Source organism: Oncorhynchus mykiss, chromosome 1 (assembly GCF_057628025.1).
Source record: "Oncorhynchus mykiss isolate SJ-2025 chromosome 1, ASM5762802v1, whole genome shotgun sequence".
NCBI lineage: Eukaryota > Metazoa > Chordata > Actinopteri > Salmoniformes > Salmonidae > Oncorhynchus > Oncorhynchus mykiss.
Genome location: NC_143022.1, coordinates 40,034,599 through 40,056,592, shown reverse-complemented (window position 1 = coordinate 40,056,592; position 21,994 = coordinate 40,034,599). Strand labels below are relative to the sequence as shown.

Below are 21,994 nucleotides of genomic sequence, written 5' to 3'. Positions count from 1 at the left end.
ATTGCACGCAGAGTCACCGTATATGCAATAGTTTTGGGCCGCCTGGCTCATTGCAAACTAATTTGCCTTAATTAACTAATTTTACTTAATTATGACATAACATTGAAGGTTGTACAATGTAACAGAAATATTTAGACTTAACGAACGGTTCCGTATTTCACTGAAATAAACATTTTGTTTTCTGATTCGACCATATTAATGACCATAGGCTTATATTTCTGTGTGTTATTATGTTATAATTGAGTCTATGATTTGATAGAGCAGTCTGATTTGAGCGATGGTAGGCAGCAGCAGGCTCGTAAGCATTCATTCAAACAGCACTTTCATGCATTTTGCCAGCAGCTCTTCCCTGTGCTTCAAGCATTGTGCTGTTTATGACTTCAAGCCTATCAACTCATGAGATTAGGCTGGTGTAACCGATGTGAAATGGCTAGCTAGTAAGCGGGGTGCACGCTAATAGCGTTTCAATCATCACTAGCTCTGAGACTTGGAGTGGTTGTTCCCCTTGCTCTGCATGGGTAACGCTGCTTCGAGGGTGGCTGTTGTCGATGTGTTCCTGGTTCGAGCCCAGGTAGGAGCGAGGAGAGGGACGGAAGCTATACTGTTACACTGGCAATACTAAAGTGCCTATAAGAACATCCAATAGTCAAAGGTTAATGAAATACAAATGGTATAGAGAGAAATAGTCCTATAATAACTACAACCCAAAACTTCTTACCTGGGAATAATGAAGACTCATGTTAAAATGAGAACATTTGAAAGCTGGTGGTTCATGTTCTGAGCAAGGAACTTAAACGTTAGCTTTCTTACATGTGTCGTGGCTAATCATTTCAAAATATGACACTTGCAAGAACTGGTGAATACAATAATAGACTTTTTAATACAACGTATTGCAAGCCGGAGTGGTCCGCGGAACACACACACTTTTTCAGAGCACTCGCTCTGATTTATACACATACAACATATGAGTCCATCCCACATGCAAATTAAGTTACATCCCAATCCGTGCATCCTGCTTGTTCAGCCCAATAATGCCCATATCTGCTTTCCATCAGATTATAATGATGACAAGACCCTTGCTTTTTCCCTGCACTCAGCTTAATGCGTTCTCCTGTTTGTGTGTTATCGAGGGTCAGCAGACTATGTGTCTCCTCTGTCATTCCTTCAGCATCTCCCTGTCCTAAAAATGTGGGCTATGTCTATAATCCATCAGTTGGTCATTTGGCTGACCCCCTCCTTTGTATATCCCTCTGACCTTTGTATGTCCAGCTGTCCTAGGCGCCTATGTGTCGCCTTCTCTTCATGTGGTTGTCTAAGATCAGCAGACTATACATCTATGGCCTCCTCTGTTCTCCTCTCCTATACAATAGACAATGTATTTTACCAGAATGGCAAATGCACTCTATAAGTGTATCTCTCTCTTGTGCTACAGTATTTATGTACATAATTCCTCCCATACATGGAACATATTGCACTTTTACTTTCTTCTCCAACACTTTGTTTTTGCATTATTTAAACCAAATTGAACATGTTTCATTATTTATTTGAGGCAACATTTATTTTATTGATGTATTATATTAAGTTAAAATAAGTGTTCATTCAGTATTGTTGTAATTGTCATTATTACACTTAAATAAATAAAAATTGGCTGATTAATCCGTATGGGCTTTTTTTGGTCCTCCAATAATCGGTATCTGCGTTGAAAAATTATAATCGGTCGACTTCTAATAATGACCATCGTTATGTTTGGAGGAAAAAGGGGGAGGCTTGCATGACAAAGAACACCATCCCAACCATGAGGCATGGGGGTGGCAGCATCATGTTGTGGATGTGCTTTGCTGCAGGAGGGACTGGTGCACGTCACAAAATAGATGGCATTATGAGGAAAGGAAAATTCTGCGGATATATTGAAGCAACATCTCAAGACATCAGTTAAAGCTTGATCACAAATGGGTCTTTCAAATGGACAATAACCCCAAGCTTACTTCCAAAGTTGTGGCAAAATGGCTTAAGGACAACAAAGTCAAGGTATTGGAGTGGCCATCACAAAGCCCCAACATAAATCCTATAGAAAATCTGTGGGCAGAACTGAAAAAGCATGTGCTAGCAAGAAGGCCTACAAACCTGACTCAGTTACACCAGCTCTGTCAGGAGGAAAGGGCCAAAATTCACCCAACTTGTTGTGGGAAGATTGTGGAAGGCTACCCAAAACATTTGACCCAAGTTAAACAATTTAAAGGCAATGCTATCAAATACCAATTGAGTTTTATGTAAACTTCTAACCCACTGGGAATGTGATGATTGAAATAAAAGCTGAAATAAATCATTCTCTCTACTTTTTGTCTGACATTTCACATTATTAAAATAAAGTGGTGATCCGAACTGACTTCTAAGACAGGGCCTTTTTACCTTTTTAAATGTCAGGAATTGTGAAAATCTGAGTTTACATGTATTTGGCTAAGGTGTATGTAAACTTCCGACTTCAACTGTACACCTTACCCGACACCCTAAACCCTCTACAATTTGCATACCACCCCAACAGATCCAGGAACTACTGGTGCACAACACACCGCCCTATCCCACCTGGACAAGATGAATACATATGTTAGAATGCTGTTCATCGACTACAGTTCAGCTTTGCCCTCAAGCTTGTCAATAAGCTCAGGGTCCTGGATCTGAAACATCCTTGTGCAACTTGGTCCTTTACTTTTTGTCAGGTCGACCCCACGTGGTGAGGATATGCAACAACTCCTCCACAACACTGATCGACAACACGGGGGACCCCCAGGGGTTTGTGCTTAGCCCCCTACTGTAATCCCTGTTCAGGCCACTCATCGAGTTGCTGATGACATGACAGTGGTATGCCTTACCAACAACAATGATGAGACAGCCTACTGAGAGGAGGTTAGAGCCCTGGCAGAGTGGTGCCAGGACAATAACCTCTCCCTCAATGTCAACAAAACCAAGGAGCTGATCGTGGACTACAGGAGACAGATTAGAAAGCACGCCCCCATCCACATCATCGGGGCCATGATGGGGAGGGTCAATAGCTTCAAGTTCCTCTGCCTGCATATCACTGAAGACTTGAAATGGTCCCATCACATCTACACTGCGGTGAAGGCACAACAGTGCCGCTTCAATCTCAGGCAGCTCATGAAATTCTTCATGAGCCCTAAAACACTCACAAACCTCTACAGATGCACCATTGAGAGCATTCTCATCAGGCTGCATCAACACCAGGTAAGGCAACAGCATGGCTCTTCAGAGATTGGCGGGGTCAGTCCCACGCACCATTGGGGGCTCGCTGCCTGCCCTCCAGGATATTTAACAGCACTCTGTGTTGAAGGAAGGCAAAGAAGATCATTAAGGACCTCAGCCACCCAGGCAGTTCACACAACTACCATCTGGCAGACGGTACAGGTGCATCAGAGCCGTGACCTAGAGGCTTGGAAACGGCTTCTACCACCAGGCCTTCAGACTGTTAAAATCTCTTAAGGCTGGGGGGCACTATTTTCTTGGTAATTGGTGTGGTCTACAGCTTATCATGAGATGCTCTACCTCAGACAAGGAAAAGCTTGAGACTTTCTTAAAACCTCTTGTGACTAGGGAGCAGTATTTTCATTTTTGGAAAAATAACGTTCACAAAGTAAACGGGCTATTTCTCAGGACAAGATGCTAGAATATGCATATAATTGACAGCTTAGGATAGAAAACACTCTAAAGTTTTCAAAACTGTTACAATATTGTATGTGAGTATAACAGAACTGATATTGCAGGCGAAAGCCTGAGATAAATCCAATCAGGAAGTGACTCTTATTTTGAAACCTCTGCGTTCCTTTGAGTCCCTATTGAGCAGTGAAAGGGATATCAACCAGACTACAAGGTTTATTTTGTGCGTCTGTTTTTCTAATGAAATCAGGATAAAGCAGAGACACATGCAGCCCCAGGGTGTTAGGGTTATTTACCTCAGCATGAAACCGCTCTTTTCTTGGAGAGAATAGCTGTTTTCTAGCATTGAAATATAGGGACTAAAGGCTATAAAACTGAATGTGTTTTCTTTACATCTTTTTCTATGGCTTCCCTAATGTGTCTAGTGTCACAACATAGTTTCAGGCTTTTATTTTGAAAAATGAGCGTGAGCGACAACATTGCGTCAGTGGTCAGCTGGTGGCTCTCAGAGTGATATATGCATAATAGACAAATGCGGCCATTGTTTCTCTCGCTCCTACTAAGAAGGCAATTGACCCGGTTGATATATTATCGAATAGATATTTAAAAAACACCTTTAGGATTGATTATAAAAAACGTTTGCCATGTTTCTGTCGATATTATGGAGCTATATTGGAATATAGCTATTTCGCCTACAAAAGTCATATTTTTGGAAAAAAGGAACATTTGCTATCTAACTGGGAGTCTCGTGAGTGAAAACATCTGAAGCTCATCAAAGGTAACGATTTAATTTGATTGCTTTTCTGATTTTCTCATTTTTGTGCTGCTAGCTAGTCATAATGCTATGCTAGTCTATCGATAAACTTACACAAATGCTTGTCTTGCTTTGGCTGTAAAGCATATTTTCAAATTCTGAGATGACATGGTGATTAACAAAAGGCTAAGCTGTGTTTCAATATATTTCACTTGTGATTTCATGAATAGGAATATTTTCTAGTAATATTTATGTCCGTTGCGTTATGCTAATTAGTGTCAGTTGATGATTACGCTCCCGGACCCGGGATGGGTAGTATCAAGAGTTAATGGTTGATTTAGGTGCAATCTTACTGGCAGCAATATCCTTGCCTGTGAAGCCCTTTTTGTGCAAAGCAATGATGATGGCACGTGTTTCCTTGCAGGTAACCATGGCTGACAGAGGAAGAACAAGGATTCCAAGCACCACCCTCCTTTTGAAGCTTCCAGTCTGTTGTTCGAACTCAATCAACATGAATGGTCTCCAGCCTTGTCCTCGTCAACACTCACACCTGTGTTAACGAGAGAATCACTGACATGATGTCAGCTGGTCCTTCTATGGCAGGGCTGAAATGCAGTGGACATGTTTTTGGGGGGGATTCAGTTCATTTGCATGGTAAAGAGGGACTTTGCAATTCATTACAATTCATCTGATCACTCTTCATAACATTCTGGAGTTTAAGCAAATTGCCAGCATACAAACTGAGGCAGCATACTTGTGAAAATTTATATTTGTGTCATTCTCAAAACGTTTGGCCACGACTGTATATAATGTATTTGAAAAGGCAGGTGTGGTTCCGGGTCATTATCCAATATTAGTGTCCATGATAGGAACAGTCTGTATATAGTGTGTGTCGGGTTTACTTGGTGTAAAACCACACTAGTTTATTTGCTATTGATTGAATTGGGTCCTGAACAGTAAACTGTAAACTCCATACACCACATGCTGTTAGTGTATAATGGCATAAGAGAACATGGTTGGAGGAGACACAGAAATAGGAGTCACTCAATGGTCTGTTTCTGTCACTTGGTGGGTTTGTGGTGGCTATTGATTGTGGTCAAGAGAGGTGATTGATTTTCCCATCGTCTCTACCTCTTGACTCCTCCAGATTTTCGATCCCTCCCTCTGCCTCTTTCTCTCTTTCACCCCCCATAGCCCTGCTCTCTTCTCCCTTATCTCTCTCAACTTCTCTCCACTCCCCTATCTCTCCAACCACTCTCTCTTTCTCCCCTCTTGCTCTCCTTCTCCCGCTCTCTCTTTCTCCTTTCTCTACCAGAGTGGAAATACATGTGACATGGTTCTCTCCCCTTATCTGTTGATTCGAGCTGGAAATGGTTAGTCAGATGCCAGGCAGTAGAAGAAGTGAATGGAGATATTCCATAACACCTTCATTATCCTTCATCATTCCAATTACAGTTTGAAAAAATATAACCTACAGTGCCTAGTGAAAGTCTACACACCCGTTGTCTTCATATTTTTCTGCCTTAAAAAATGCAATTCAAAAAGTGATTAAATGTTATTATTATCCTACAGAGCTACAAAACCTACTCCAAACGTCACAAAATAATTTAACATGTTCATAATTTTTTTAAACAAAATTATTTCACATTGATTACACTCTCACTCGTATTTCGTATGTCACAGCGATTCACAAATCTTCACTGATATTTTCAACCTGTCCCTGTACGAGTCTGTAAAACCGACATGTTTCAAGCAGACTCTTGGCCCAAGAACACCAAGGTAACCTGCCTAAATGGTTACTGACCCGTAGCACTCACGTCTGTAGCCATGAAGTGCTTTGAAAAGCTGGTCAAGGCTCACATCAACACCATCATCCCAGAAACACTAGACCAACTCCAATGTGCATACCGCTCCAACAGATCCACAGATGACACAATCTCTATTGCACTAAACACTGCTCTGCAAATTCACCTTTCAGTGAGGACAACAACCTAAAACACAAGGTCAAATATACACAGGAGTTGCTTAGCAAGACAACTTGAAAGTTCCAGAGAGAAAATCTATGGCAAGACATAAAAATGGCTGTTTAGCAATGATCAACTGTCACGCCTGCTCCCGCTCCCCCACCTGGCACTTGAGGGCGCCAGGCTACCCGTCATCATAAGCACCTGTTACCATCATTACGCTCAGCTGTGGTCATTGGACTCACCTGAACTCCCTCACTTTGTTGTTTTCCCCTGCATATATGTCTGCTCCTCCATGTTGTTTCCTGTAGTAGCATTGTTTGTTGTGTCGGCTTAATGTCCAGACGCTGTCCCTGTTCCGTTGCATGTCTGTCTGTATTAAAGGTTCACTCCCTGTACCTGCTTCTCATCTCCTGCATTTGGCCTTACATTGACAGGTCTTTCTAGTCGACCTGGCCTGGGTATCCTGGAAGGATATTGACCTTATCTCATCAGTAGAGGATGCCTGGTTGCTTTTCAAAAGTGACTCTCCATCTTAAATAAGCATGCCCCATTCAAAAAATGTAGAACTAAGAACAGATATTGCCCTTGGTTCAACCCAGACTTGACTGCCCTTGACCAGCACAAAAACATCCTGTGGCGTTCTGCATTAGCATCGAATAGCCCCCGCGATATGCAACTTTTCAGGGAAGTCAGGAACCTATATACTCAGTCAGATAGGAATGCTAAGGCTAGCTTTTTCAAACAGAAATTTGCTTCCTGTAGCACTAATTCCAAAAAGTTTTGGGACACTGTAAAGTCCATGGAGAATAAGAGTACCTCCTCCCAGAGGATAGGAAACACTGTCACCACCGATAAATCCAGCATTTTCCTACGGCTGTCCATGCTTTCCACCTGGCTAACTCTACCCCGGCCAACACCTCAGCACCCCCTGCAGAAACTTGTTGCAACCCCTATTACTAGCCTATTCAACCTCTCTTTCGTCTCTTCTGAGATCCCCAAAGATTGTAAAGCTGCCGCGGTCATCTCCCCCTCTTCAAAGGGGGAGACACTCTAGACCCAAACTGTTATAGACCTATATCCATCCTACCCTGCCTTTCTAAAATCTTCAAAAGACAAGTTAACAAGGTGACGATTAAATATTGACTGCTATTAATGTCAAAGATTTCTAGGTCTTTAAGAGTTTATTCGGAAGATAACAGCTCTATAAACATTATTTTGTGATGCCCCGACTTTCTAGTTAATTACATTTGCCTGATTAGCTTAATCAGGTAGTGTTATTTACAGATAAATTATTTTATAGAATAGCATTTCATATCACTTAATCCGGCATAGCCAAAGACACGACACCACCGTACCTTCACTATGCAATCTGGTTTCCGAGCTGGTCATGGGTGCACCTCAGCCACGCTCAAGGCCCTAAATTATGTCATAACTGCCATCGATAAAAGACAGTACTGTGCAGCCATCTTCATCAACCTGGCCAAGGCTTTCGACTGTCAATCACTGTATTATTATCGGCAGACTCAATAGCCTTTGCTTCTCAGATGACTGCCTCGCCTGGTTCAATAACTACTTCTTAGATAGAGTTCAGTATGTCAAATTGGAGGGCCTGTTGTCCAGACCTCTGGCAGTCTCTATGAGGGTTCCACAGGGTTCAATTCTAGAGCCAACTCTTTTCTCTGTGTATATCAATGATGTCGCTGTTGCTGCTGGTGATTCTCTGATCCAGCACTACGCAGACGACACCTTTCTGTATACACCTGGACCTTCTTTGGACATCGTGCTAACAAACCTCCAAACGACTTCAACGCTATACAACACTCCTTCCGTGGCCTACAAATGCTTCTAAATGCTAATAAAACTAAGTGCATGCTCTTCAATCGATTGCTGTCTGCACCCTCCCGCCCGACTTGCATCACTACTCTGGACGGTTCTGACCTAGAACATGTGGACAACTACAAATATCTAGGTGTCTGGTTAGACTGTAGACTCACATTAAGCATCTCCAATCCAAAATTCAATCTAGAATCGGCTTCCTATTTCGCAACAAAGCCTCCTTCACTCGTGCAAACATACACTCCTTGACTTCGGCAATGTCATTTACAAAATAGCCCCCTACACTCTACTCAGCAAACTGGATGTAGACTATTGCAATGCCATCTGTTTTGTCACCAAAGCCCCATATACTACCCACCTGTTGCGAGCGGCCTAATGGAGGGAGGTGCAGGAATCAGGAGTAGGAGAGCAAGGACGTCCCAGTGGCAAAATAGTTTTACACACGGGGGAGAAATCTTTACTCCTCAACTCATACCGAACGGCACAACTGCCGTGAGAAAAAGAAAACCTAGTGGAGCAGACACACACCCCTAACAAACGTAACCACAGAAAACAATCCCGCACAAAGACTAGCAGGCAGCGGAGGTAAATATACCCACCGAAATCAACTAATAAGACACAGGTGTAAACAATACAGACAGACACAAATGAAAAGAAAAAATGGATCAGTGGCAGCTAGTAGGCCGGCGACGACCACCACCGAGCACCGCTCGAACAGGGAGAGGGGCCACATTTGGTGGAAGTCGTGACACCACCACTGCTATCTGTATGCTCTTGTTAGCTGGCAAAAATCTCTGAAGATGGAAACTTAAGTCTTCCTCTCTAACTTTAATTAGGTATAGGAGTCCCGCTAGACAACTTGCGGTGAAACAGGAGGGCGCACAATTCAAAAAAATAATCATGAATATTATGGATTTTAAACATTTATGTACATATAAGTGTCTTATATTAGCCGAACGCTAAAATTCTTGTTAACTTTTTAGGGATAGAGGGCAGCATTTTCACTTTGGATGAATTGCAAGCCCATAATGAACTGCCTCCTACTCTGTCCCAGATGCTAATATATGCATATTATTATTACTATTGGATAGAAAACACTCTGAAGTTTCTAAAACGGTTTGAATTATCTCTGTGAGTATACCAGAACTCATATGGCAGGCACACTTCCAAACAGGAAGTGGAAATTCTGGGGCTGGTTGATGTTAAACTCATCGTCTATTCACATCCCAGTAAGATATGGATGTGTTCGCAGTTCCAACACCTTCCACTAGATGTCAGTAGAACGTGGAATGAAGCCCCTAGTTTGTTGTGGAGCCGGATGGCAGCTATTTGAGTCAGTGGTCTGGCAGAATGCCAGTTCCTGGTCATGCGCATTTCTCATGATATCGCCATGCGTTCCATTACTCTGTAGACAAAAACTAATGCTCCGGTTGGAACGTTATTGGATATATATGAAAACAACATCCTGAAGATTGATTCTCTACTTAATTTGACCAGTTTATTCGACCTGGAATATAAGTTTTCGTCCGAGTTCGCATGGACCAGCGCCAGCGTTTGGACATGTGAACTAAACGTGCTAGCAAAAGTAGCTAATTGGACACTAGTAATGAACATCACCGAACAAAACTATGATTTATTGCGGAACTAGGATTCCTGGCACTGCATTCTGATGAAAGATCATCAATGGTAGGGGAATATTTATGATGTAATTTCGTATTTCTGTTGACTCCAACATGGCGGAGAAATGTTGTGTATTTCTGAGCGCCGTCTCAGATTATTGAATGGTATGCTTTTTCTGTAAAGTTTTTAAAAATCTGACACAGCGGTTGCATTAAGAACAAGTGTATCTTTACTTATATGTAAAACGTGTATCTTTCATCAAAGTTTATGATGACTTTTTCTGTTATTTGACGTGGCTCTCTGTAATTACTCCAGATATTTGAGGCATTTCTGAACAAGGAGCTAATGTTAACCGAGATTTGTGGATATAAATATGCACATTATCGAACAAAACATAAATGTATTGTGTAACATGATGTCCTATGAGTGTCATCTGATGAAGATTATCAAAGGTTAGTGATTCATTTTATCTCTATTTCTGCTTTTGTGACTATCTTTGGCTGGGAAAAATGGGTGTGTGTTTTTTGGATTTGGTGGTGATCTAACATAATCATATGTTGTGTTTTTGCTGCAAAGCATTTTTTAAATCGGACACGATGGTTATATTAACAAGATGTTTATCTTTCATATGCTGTATTGGACTTGTTAATGTGTGAAAGCTACATATTTCCCAAAAATATTTTAGAATTTCCCGTACTGCCTTTTCAGTGGAATGTTGTGGGGAGGTTCCGCTAGTGGAATGTGTGTCCTAGACAGGTTAATCTTACTGCACTGTACAATTTACTGTAGCTATTACAGCAAAAACATGCCATGCGATTGTTTGAGGATGGCGCCTTACATCAAACAGCACAGGTTTCATACATTCACAAATAACAATTCAATATTCACTTACTTTTTGAAAATCTGCCTCTGATTTGTCATCCAAAGGGTCCCAGCTATAACATGTAGTGTCGTTTTGTTAGGAAAAATCCTTCATATATCCCAGAAAGTATGTTTAGTTGATGCCATCGATTTGAGTAATCCACTCGTTCAACATGCAGAGAAAGGAATCTGAAAATCTACTCCTAAACTTTGTTTCAACAAGTCAAAATACATTTCTATTTACTCCTCAGATACCCTAAAATGTAATCAAACTATAATTTTTTATTTCGGAAAGAAGTATGTTCAATAGGAAACCGATTTTTATAGGTGCGTAATGTCTTCATGTCGCGCTCAAACACACATTTCCAAGACTGTGTCCTGATATTTCTTATTAGTTTTTGAAGTACAAGCCTGAAACCTTGAACTTGGACTCATAACACCCAGTGGAAGCCATAGGAATTGCATCCAGGGAGCTAATTTTCAATATGACCTTACTCTTGCATTTCTAAGAGGATGGTTCCCCCCAAAAAATAATCTGATTGGATTTTCTCCTACATTATTTTAACATTTCTACAAACTTCAAAGTGTTTTCTTTCCAATACTACCAATTATATGCATATCCTGGCTTCAGGGCCTGAGCTACAGGCAGTTTACTTTGGGCATGCCATTCAAACAGGAAGTGCAGAAAATAAGGGTCCTAGCCCTTAGAAGCTGTCAGAGCAGCTTACCGATCACTGTACCTGTACATAGCCAATCTGTAAATAGCACACCCAATTACCTCATCCCCATATTATTACTTACCCTCTTGATCTTTTGGACCCCTGTATATCTACTTGCACATCATCTGCACATCTATCACTCCAGTATTTATGCTAAATTGAAATAGTTGTGTCTCTATGGCCTATTTATTGCATACCTCCCTGCTCATCTACATTTGCACACACTATAAATCGATTTTTCTATTTTTCTTTTATATCGTGTTATTGACTGTACATTTGTTTATGTGTAGCTCTGTGTTGTTTTTTTTATTTTTTATTTTATTTTTTTATTTTACCTTTATTTAACCAGGCAAGTCAGTTAAGAACAAATTCTTATTTTCAATGACGGCCTGGGAACAGTGGGTTAACTGCCTGTTCAGGGGCAGAACGACAGATTTGTACCTTGTCAGCTCGGGGGTTTGAACTCACAACCTTCCGGTTACTAGTTCAACGCTCTAACCACTAGGCTACCCTGCACTGCTTTGCTTTATCTTGGCTAGGTCGCAGTTGTGAATGAGAACATGTTTAACCTACCTGGTTAAATAAAGACGAAATAAATAAATATAAATAAAAGAGCTTGAGGAATTATTTAAAGACTAATGCAATCCAACAAGAGAAATGTCAGTATAGGGGACAGAGTGGAGTCGCAATTCAATTGCTCAGACACGAGACAATCTCGGATTACAAAAAGAAAATCAGCCACGTCATGGTCACCTCCGTCTTGCTTCCAGACAAACTAAACACCTTCTTTGCCCGCTAAAGGATAATACAGTGCCACCGACGCGGCCCGCTACCAAAGGCTGTGGGCTCTCCTTCTCCATGGCCGACGTTAGTACAACATTTAAACGGGTTAACAATCGCATGGCTGCCGGCCCTTAGCCGCATCCTCAGAGCATGCGCAGACCAGCTGGCTAGTGTGTTTATGGGCATAATCTCTCCCTATCCCAGTCTGCTGTTCTACGCCATAAGAAAATAATACAAATAATGAAAAACCCTTGAATGAGTGGGTGTCCAAACTTTTACTGGAACTGTATATAACCAATATGACTCTGGTGTCGTCAAAAAACGTGGCCAACAAAGCAAGAGAGAGGTTCATTTTATTTGACTAGAAAATATGAATCAGCAAGCTGCTGATACTTCAGTCTGACTGAAATGTTGTTTGCTTATCCTGCTGTTAGTTGTATCTAATTAAAAAGAAAGTACCTCGCTAAAGACCAATGCTATTGAAAAACAACCCTAGCAAAGTCGGTCCCTCCAAGCCACAATAAAATGTCACCAAATGTTTGTAAGCTAATGCTCCAATTAATTTCCCTAGCAACATTAACATATCCCTTGCTGACTATGGCAGAAACACAGCTCACTTCGACATGATGAATCCTCAGTGACTTTATCTATGTTCTGTGATCTGATCTGAGTGCCTTTTCACAGTAATCGTCTGTGATTATGTGAGTAATTGAACCACGTTAGTCTGACACCCTGGGGATGCCTCCTGACAGAGAGAGGGAAACGGGGTGAAGATAGCCAAAAGCGGGATGGTGCATAGTTTATCATCAGTGTAAAGACTACTTCAGTGCTGGCTTGAGGGGGAGGAGGAGAAGGAAGAGTAGGGGAGGAGATGGTGCTACTGGAATGCGATAGAGCACAGACTCAAAGTACAGGTCGGATTAGAGGCAGGTGACACAACAGATGAGCAGACAGACCCAAAGGTAGCACATTATGCAATAAAACATTAAGAAACCAATACTTCATAAGGCCTTTCTAAAAGATGCAGATAAAAATACTTGTTGGTTACAGTGTAGGCTTTGATAGAGAAAGGTACATTACTCATTGTGTACTGTTTATCAATGTATATACTTTAGCTTCACTTATGACTGGGATTGATGCATGGTAAACCATGTAGACCTAGAAGCACTAAGTTGAGATCCAACTTTGACTTCCAGCTCAAGTCGCTATTCACGTCATGAACAAGTATAATGGCCACCGTGGGAGAAAACTGACATTGGCCATCTGCGCCCATTCAACATAGCCTAGATTTACTTAGTTATTATTTCAAACAGAAAATTTGGTGTTCTCATACAATGTTGTTTTAATTATTGCTTGAACAGCCTGTAATATTATATTTGGTTGTGATAGTTTTTAGATGCAGCAGCTGTTGTTCATTAGAATGCTAATGCTATTTTAAAGGGCAGAAAGCATTTGTTTTTACTCACCAAAGTAACAACACAGTGTGATCAAAGTAGTAACTTAGTTGTAGTCACGGTGTGGTTACTTATAACTCCAAAAATAGTTTAGGATTTTGAAATATTTTTCAGAACAACCCACAATGCACTATTGTTAGTGTCAAATGGAAAACCGGTGCTACCTAGCTAACTCCAGCTGGCTAAGGTTAGTTACTAGCCAATCTAGCATGCAATTAAATTCAAGACCAAGTGTTGATATTGGTGAGCACATCAATGAAGAAACTACAGTGCCTTGCAAAAGTATTCATCACCCTGTTTTTCCTATTTTGTTGAATTACAACCTGTAATTTGAATTGATTTTCATTTGGATTTCATGTAATGTACATACACAAAATAGTCCAAATTGGTGAAGTGAAATGAAAAAAATTACTTGTTTCAAAAACTTATAAAAAATAAAAAACGGGAAAGTGGTGCATGCATATGTATTCACCCCTTTGCTATGAAGCCCCTAAATAAGATCTGGTGCAACTAATTACCTTCAGAAGTTATATAATTAGTTTAAAAAGTCCATCTGTGTGCAATCTAAGTGTCACATGATCTGTCACATGATCTCAGTATATATGCACCTGTTCTGAAAGGCCCCAGAGTCTGCAACACCACTAAGCAAGGGGCACCACCAAGCAAGCGGCACATGAAGACCAAGGAGCTCTCCAAACAGGTCAGGGAAAAAGTTGTGGAGAAGTACAGATCAGTTGGGTTCTAAAAAAATATCTGAAACTTGAAACATTCCATGGAGCACCATTAAATTCATTATTAAAAAATGGAAAGAATATGGCACCACAACAAACCTGCAAAGAGAGGACCGCCCACCAGAACTCATGGACCAGGCAAGGAGGGCATTAACTTCTTGAGTGTAGGGGGCAGGATTTTCGTTTTTGGCTATAAAACGTACCCATTTGAAACTGCCAATTTCTCAGGCCCAGAAACTAGAATATGCATATAATTGTCAGAATATGATAGAAAACACTCTAAAGTTTCCAAAACTGTCATAAATATTGTCTGTGAGTATAACAGAACTGATATTACAGGCAAAAACCGGAGGAAAATCAAACCAGGAAGTGCTGTTTTTCCTGAACACTCTCTGTTCCATTGGATGCCTTGCCTCCATTTAAAGGGATATCAATCAGATTCCTTTTCCTATGGCTTCCTCAATGTGTCAACAGTCTTTAGACATAGTTTCAGGATTTTATTTTGAAAAACAAGCGAGAAAGATAACATCACGTCAATGGATAGCTGGGTGTTCGCAGAGTTTTGCTTGCGCAACAGAGTGGGGCAGCCATTGTCTCTCCCTCTCCTATTGAAAAAGCGACAGTCCCGGTTGATATATTATCAATTATATATTTTAAAAACAACCTGAGGATTGATTATAAAAAACGTTTGACATGTTTCTGTGGACATTACGGATACTATTTGGAATTTTCGTGACCGCTCGAGCCTGTGGATTTCTGCACATAACGCGCCAAACAAATGGAGATATTTTGGATATAAAAATAAAAAAGGAACATTTATTGTGTAACTGGGATTCTCGTGAGTACAAACTTAATCTATTGCTTTTCTGACTTTCGTGACCAATCTACTTGGCTGCTAGTGTTTAATATTGTCTACTGAGAGAGATGTTCTTACATAAACGCTTGTTATGTTTTCGCCGAAAAGCTGAAATGAAATCTGACACGCCAGGTGGATTAACAACAAGCTAAGCTGTGTTTTGCTATATTGCACTTGTGATTTCATGAAAATTAAATATTTGTAGTATTTTAATTTTAATTTGGCACGCTGCAATTCAGCGGGTGTTGAGGAAAATGATCCCGCTAAAGGGATGGGTGCGTTAAGAAGTTTTTAATCAGAGAGGCAACAAAGAGACCAAAGAGTATCTGTCCATAGGACCACTTTAAGCCGTACACGCTACAAAGCTGGGCTTTACGGGAGAGTGGCCAGAAAAAAAGCCATTCCTCAAAGAAAAAAAGAAGCAAACACGTTTGGTGTTCGCCAAAAGGCATGTGGGAGACTCTCCAAACATATGGGAGAAGGTACTCCGATCAGATGAGACTAAAACTTAGCTTTTTGGCCATCAAGGAAAACGCTATGCCTGGTGCAAACCCAACACCTCCATCACCCCGAGAACACCATCCACACAGTGAAGCAAGGTGGTGGCAGCATCATGCTGTGGGGATGTTCTTCATCAGCAAGGTTTGGGAAACTGGTCAGAATTGAAAGAATGATGGATGACACTAAATACATGGAAATTATTGAGGGAAACCTGTTTCAGTCTTCCAGAGATTTGAGACTGGGACGGAGGTTCACCTTCCAGCGGGACAATGACCCTAAGCATACTGCTAAAGCAACACTCGAGTGGTTTAAGGGGAAACATTTAAATGTCTTGGAATGGCCTAGTCAAAGCCCAGACCTCAATCCAATTGAGAATATGTAGTTAGATTTAAAGATTGCTGTACACCAGAAGATTCCATCCAACTTGAAGGAGCTGGAGCAGTTTTGCCTTGAAGAATGGGAAAGAATCCCAGTGGATAGATGTGCCAAGCTTATAGAGACATACCCCAAGAGACTTGCTGCTGTAATTGTTGCAAAAGGTGGCTTGACAATACATTGACTTAGGGGGGTGAACAGTTATGCACGCTTGCTTGTTTCACAATAAAACATATTTTGTATCTTCGAAGTGTTGTTTAAATCAAATGATACAAACCCCCAAAACATCCATTTGAATTCCAGGTTGTAAGGCAACAAAATAGGAAAAATGCCAAGGGGTGAACACTTTATACACTTTATATAAATTAATGCGAAAACTGTATCTCCTCTTCTCCTGTGCATTTGGTAGTGGTAGTCGAGCAACCGAGTGAGTTTTGTAGTAGTTATCTGTCCTCCTTAGCTAGTGCAGTGATACCCACAACGAGAAGTAATACCCACAAGGACAGGTTAGACTGAAGTGTGACCGGTTTGTCCTGTTGAAGCAAGTGGTACTCATTTCACCCATGAAGGACTTCGATGTCTTAGTATAACCAGTGGAAGGCAGGATTTGGAAAGAGACTGACTGAAATGATGGTGAGCAAGTATAAGAAGTTTGTGTTAAAATCAAAGATAACTAAATTACTGAAGCAGACACACATTTCTCAGGACAGTGCCATAGTGCTCCTCGTTGCCACCCAATGAGATGAGCTTGTACAACTGCTGTGTGCATACATACTGGAGCGTGTTTATGCATATTCACCTCCAAAGTGGATGGGGTGGCAAACAAATGATACCCTAGACCTTCTGCCTCCCCTAAGAGTAATCAATATGTGAGTAGAAGGGGCCTTCACAAGAAGGCGCCTGAAGAGGGGCACAGCAGTCTGTCTTCCTGTCTGTTCCTTGACCAATGCCTGCTGGTCAATAGAGGTGACACTGGAATACAGGAGAAGAAGTGGTTGTTTCATTGATGTGATTGGACAGATAAGAATGAAGACAGTATCTGGAAATATGTAAGCATTAACACATGACAGACTGTGAGTTGTAAGGGAATAATTGCAAATCTCACTAATGTGAGAAGGCCAGAAAACTGTCGACTTGACATTTTAAAATGGATTTGTGGGTTGAAGATCTTTGCTGTGAGATATCTATGCTTTATCTACAGGTATGTATTTAAAGTGTGCAATGGAATGGTCTCTATGAATAAATCCAGTTAAAATGTGAAAATTATTTTGTTCCCCCTATTAACATGAAGTAGTGGATCAGTCTTTTCTATTCTTTCTTTAGAATTACAGAATGTTTCACATGAACAATGTCCATCCACTAGGAGTAGTGGTATAGTGTCGAGAGTCTTGATAGTCAACACACCAAAACATGATAAACAGTAGGTGTTTAGGTGTTTAGTCCCAGGGACTAAACACCGCCCTCTGCAACAGGATCCTGGACTTCCTGCCAGGCCGCTCCCAGGTGCTAAAGGTAGGCAACAACACATCTGCTCTCCTGTACTCCCTGTTCACCCACGACGGCGTGGCCAAGAATGACTCCAAATCCATGATTAAGTTTGCTGACGACTCACCGACAACGATTAGACAGCCTATCGGGAGGAGGTCAGAGACCTGGCAGTGTGTTGCCAGGATAACAACCCCAATGTGAGCAACACAAAGGAGTTAATTGTGGACTACAGGAAAGGAAGGCCGAACACACCCCCATTCACATCAACGGGGCTGTAATGGAACGGGCTGAGAGTGTAATGATGGTGCCGAAGCAGATGGCCGCCGTTTTACGATCCCGTAACTAATTATGCAATTGTCTGTTTCTCACAATATTTGTAAATTATTTTGTATATAATGTTTCTGCAACTGTGTCTTATGACTGAAAAGAGCTTATTGATATCAGGGCAGCGATTACTCACCCCACCTGGAGGAATTCTTCTTCAACGAGTCAGACAGGACGGATTTTCTCCAGACACCCGACAAGGACCATCCCCGTCATTCTGAGGAGGAAAATACTGCGGTATCGTGGATGGCGGTCCGGGTGCCTTGTTAGGATCTGTCGCCGAGAGGGTAATCTACCTTTACCATCGGTCCCATTAGCCAAAGTACAATCAATCGATAATAAAATAGACAAACTACGAGCACACATATCCTACCAACTGGACATTAAAAACTGTAATATCTTATGTTTCACAGAGTCATGGCTGAATGACGAAATTAATAACATACAGCTGGTGGGTTTTAAACTTTTTCGGCAGGATAGAGGAGAGTCCTCTGGAAAGACGAGGCGGCGGCCTATGCATATTTATAAACAACAGCTGGTCCATGAAATCTATGGAAGTTTTCAAGGTTTTGCTCGCCTGAGGTAGAGTATCTCATGATAAGCTGTAGACCAAATTATTTACCAAGAGAGTTTACATGTATATTTTTCGTAGCTGTCTATATACCACCGCAGACCGATGCTGGCACTAAGACCGCACTCAATGAGCTGTAGGGGAAAATGCTCATCCAGAGGCGTCGCTCCTAGTGGCAGGGGACTTTAATGGAGAGAAATTCAAATCAGTTTTACCTAAATTCAATCAGCATGTTAGAGCTGCAACCAGACGGAAAAAAACTCTAGACCGCCTTTACTCCACACACAGAGACGCGTACAAATCTCTCCCTCCATTTGGCAAATCTGACCATAATTCTATCCTCCTGATTCCTGCTACAAGCAAAACCTAAAGCAGGAAGCACCAGTGACTTGGTTAATAAGAATGTGGTCAGATGAAGCAGATGCTAAGCTACAGGACTGTTTTGCTTGCACAGACTGGATTATGTTCTGGGATTCTTCCGATGGCATTGAGGAGTACACCACATCAGTTACTGGCTTCGTCAATAAGTGCATCAATGACGTCCCCCCCACAGTGACCGTACGTGCATACCCCAACCAGAAGCCATGGATTACAGGCAACATCCGCACTGAACTAAAGGGCAGAGCAGTCGCTTCCAAGCGGGACTCTAACCCGGAAGCTTATAAGAGATAGCGCTATGCCCTCCGACGAATGATCAAACAGGCCAAGCGTCAATACAGGACTAAGATTGAATCGTTATACACCGGCTCCGATGCTCATCAGATGTGGCAGGGCTTGCAAACTATTACAGACTACAAAGGAAATAAGTGCAACGAGCTGCCCAGTGAAACGAACCTACCAGATGAGAAATTACTATGCTTGCTTCGATGCATGTAACACTGAAAGATGCATAAGAGAACTAGCTGTTCCAGACGACTGTGTACATTCCAGACGACACTCTCTGTAGCCGATGTGAGTAAGACCTTTAAATAGGTCAACATTCACAAGGACCACAGGGCCAGATGGATTACCAGGACGTGTACTCCGAGCATGCACTGACCAGCTGGCAAGTGTCTTCACTGACATTTTCACCTGTCCCTGACTGAGTCATACCAACATGTAATGCCAAGATGTTTCAAGCAGACTAAAATAGTCTCTGTGCCCAAGAACACTAAGTTAACCTGCCTAAATGATTACCGACCCGTAGCATGAAGTGCTTTGAAAGGCTGGTCATGGCTCACATCATACCGCCCCAACAGATCCACATATGATGCAATCTCTATTGCACTCAACACTGCCCTTTCCCACCTAGACAAAAGGCACACTTATGTGAGAATACTATTCATTGACTACAGCTCAGCGTTCAACACCATAGTGCCCACAAAGCTCATCACTAAGCTAAGGACCCGGGGACTAAACACCTCCCTCTGCAATGTGGCAAGGGTAAGGAACAACACATCTGCCATGCTGATCTTCAACACAGGGACCCCTCAGAGGTGCCTGCTCAGCCCCCTCCTGTACTCCCTGTTCCCTCATGACTGCCAGGCATGACTCCAACACCGTCATCAAGTTTGCCAATGACACAACAGTGATAGGCCTGATCACCGAAAACGACGAGATAGCGTATAGGGAGGAGGTCAGAGACCTGGCCGAGTGGTGCCAGGATAACACCCTCTCCCTCAACGTGATCAAGACAAAGAAGATGATTGTAGATTACCCAGGCTGTAATGGAACAGGTTGAGAGCTTCACATTCCTTGGTGTCCACATCACCAACAAACTATCATAGTCAAAAACACACTAAGACAGTTGTGAAGAGGGCAAGACAAAGCCTATTCCCCCTCAGGAGACTGAAAAGATTTGGCATGGGTCCCCAGATCCTCAAAGTTCTACAGCTGCACCATCGAGAGCATCCTGACCTGTTGCATCACTGCCTGGTATGGCAACTGTTTGACATCCGACCTTAAGGCGGTACAGTGTAGTGAGTATATCACTGGGGCCAAGCTTTCTGTCATCCAGGAATTACAGTACCAGTCAAAAATTTGAACAAACCTACAGATTCAAGGGTTTTTCTTAATGTTTTACTGTTGTCTAGATTGTAGAATAATAGTGAATACATCAAAATTATGAAATAACACATGGAATCATTTAGAATCCAATAAATTGTTAAACAAATCCAAATATATGTAAGATTCTTCAAAGTAGCCACCCTTTGCCTTGATGACAGCTTTGCACACTCTTGGCATTCTCTCAACCAGCTTCACCTGGAATGCTTTTCCAACAGTCTTGAAGGAGTTCCGACATATGGTGAGCACTTGTTGGCTGCTTTTCCTTCACTCATCTCAATTGGGTTGCGGTCGGGTGATTGTGGAGGCCAGGTCATCTGATGCAGCACTCCATAACTCTCCTTCTTGGTCAAATAGCCCTTACAGCGCCTGGCGGTGTGTTGGATCATTGTCCTGTTGAAAAACAAATGATAGTCCCACTGCCTTGAATTCTAAATAAATCACTGACAGTGTCACCAGCAAAGCACCCCCACACCATCACACTTCTACCTCCATGCATCACGGTGGGAACCACACATGCAGAGATCATTCGTTCACCTACTCTGCGTCTCACAAAGACACAGTGGATGGAACCAAAAATCTCAAATTTGGACCAAAGGACAGATTCCCACCCGTCTATTGTCCATTGCTCATGTTTCTTGGCCAAAACAAGTCTCTTCTTGTTATTGATGTCTTTTAACATGAAGGCCTGATTCACGCAGTCTCCTCTGAACAGTTGATTTTGAGATGCGTCTGTTATTTTAACTAAGTGTAGCATTTATTTATGCTGCAATCTGAGGTGCAGTTAATTCTAATGAACTTATCCTCTGCAGCAGAAATAACTCTGGGTCTTTCTTTCCTGTGGTGGTCCTCATGAGAGCCAGTTTCATCATAGCGCTTGATGGTTTTTGCGACCGCACTTGAAGAAATGTTTGAAGTTCTTGCAATTTTCCATATTGACTGATCTTCATGTCTTAAAGTAATGATGGACTGTCATTTTCTCTGCTTATTTGAGCTGTTCTTGCCATATTATGGACTTGGTCTTTTAACAAATAGGGACTGATTTCTCCAACCACTAACATAAACACTCAAAAAGAAACAGTAGTTTCTCCAAACCACCTTCAGTATTCAACAAGGCGTAACTTATTATTTCTCACAATCAGTGAGAATACCAATATAGTTCAACACCTGTTAGTAAAATATCCAAACACTCATCCAACCCATGAACTTGTAGATAATCAACCTTTGATTATCAGATAAACCTAAATAAGTCACAAATAAAATTGACAATGGAAGATCATTTGAACTCAGTCCCGTTTAACTAAATAAACCAGAACTAAACTGTCTGAAATGACAATGTCCTGTTTAGCTCCCTTCATGGAACTGCTTTCTCCTATGAGAGAATCATGTGTATTCTCTTAGTCACAAGTCTGCTTCTCTACCAAACTATTGATCTTCAGCTA

The 21,994-nt window shown here is 41.7% G+C and overlaps 1 long non-coding RNA gene across 5 annotated transcripts in view; it reads left to right on the top strand.

Moving 5' to 3' along the window:
* Positions 1-21,994, top strand: part of LOC149985498 (uncharacterized) — a 208,440-nt gene that overhangs the window by 46,661 nt on the left and 139,785 nt on the right. The window contains exon 3 of one of the 5 annotated variants that reach the window (XR_016494932.1): positions 4,848-9,272. The exons of the other annotated variants lie outside the window; for them this stretch is intronic. This is a non-coding gene — a long non-coding RNA (uncharacterized LOC149985498). Of the gene's footprint in view, positions 1-4,847; positions 9,273-21,994 lie in introns of those variants that run through there. 5 annotated transcript variants of the gene reach the window in all.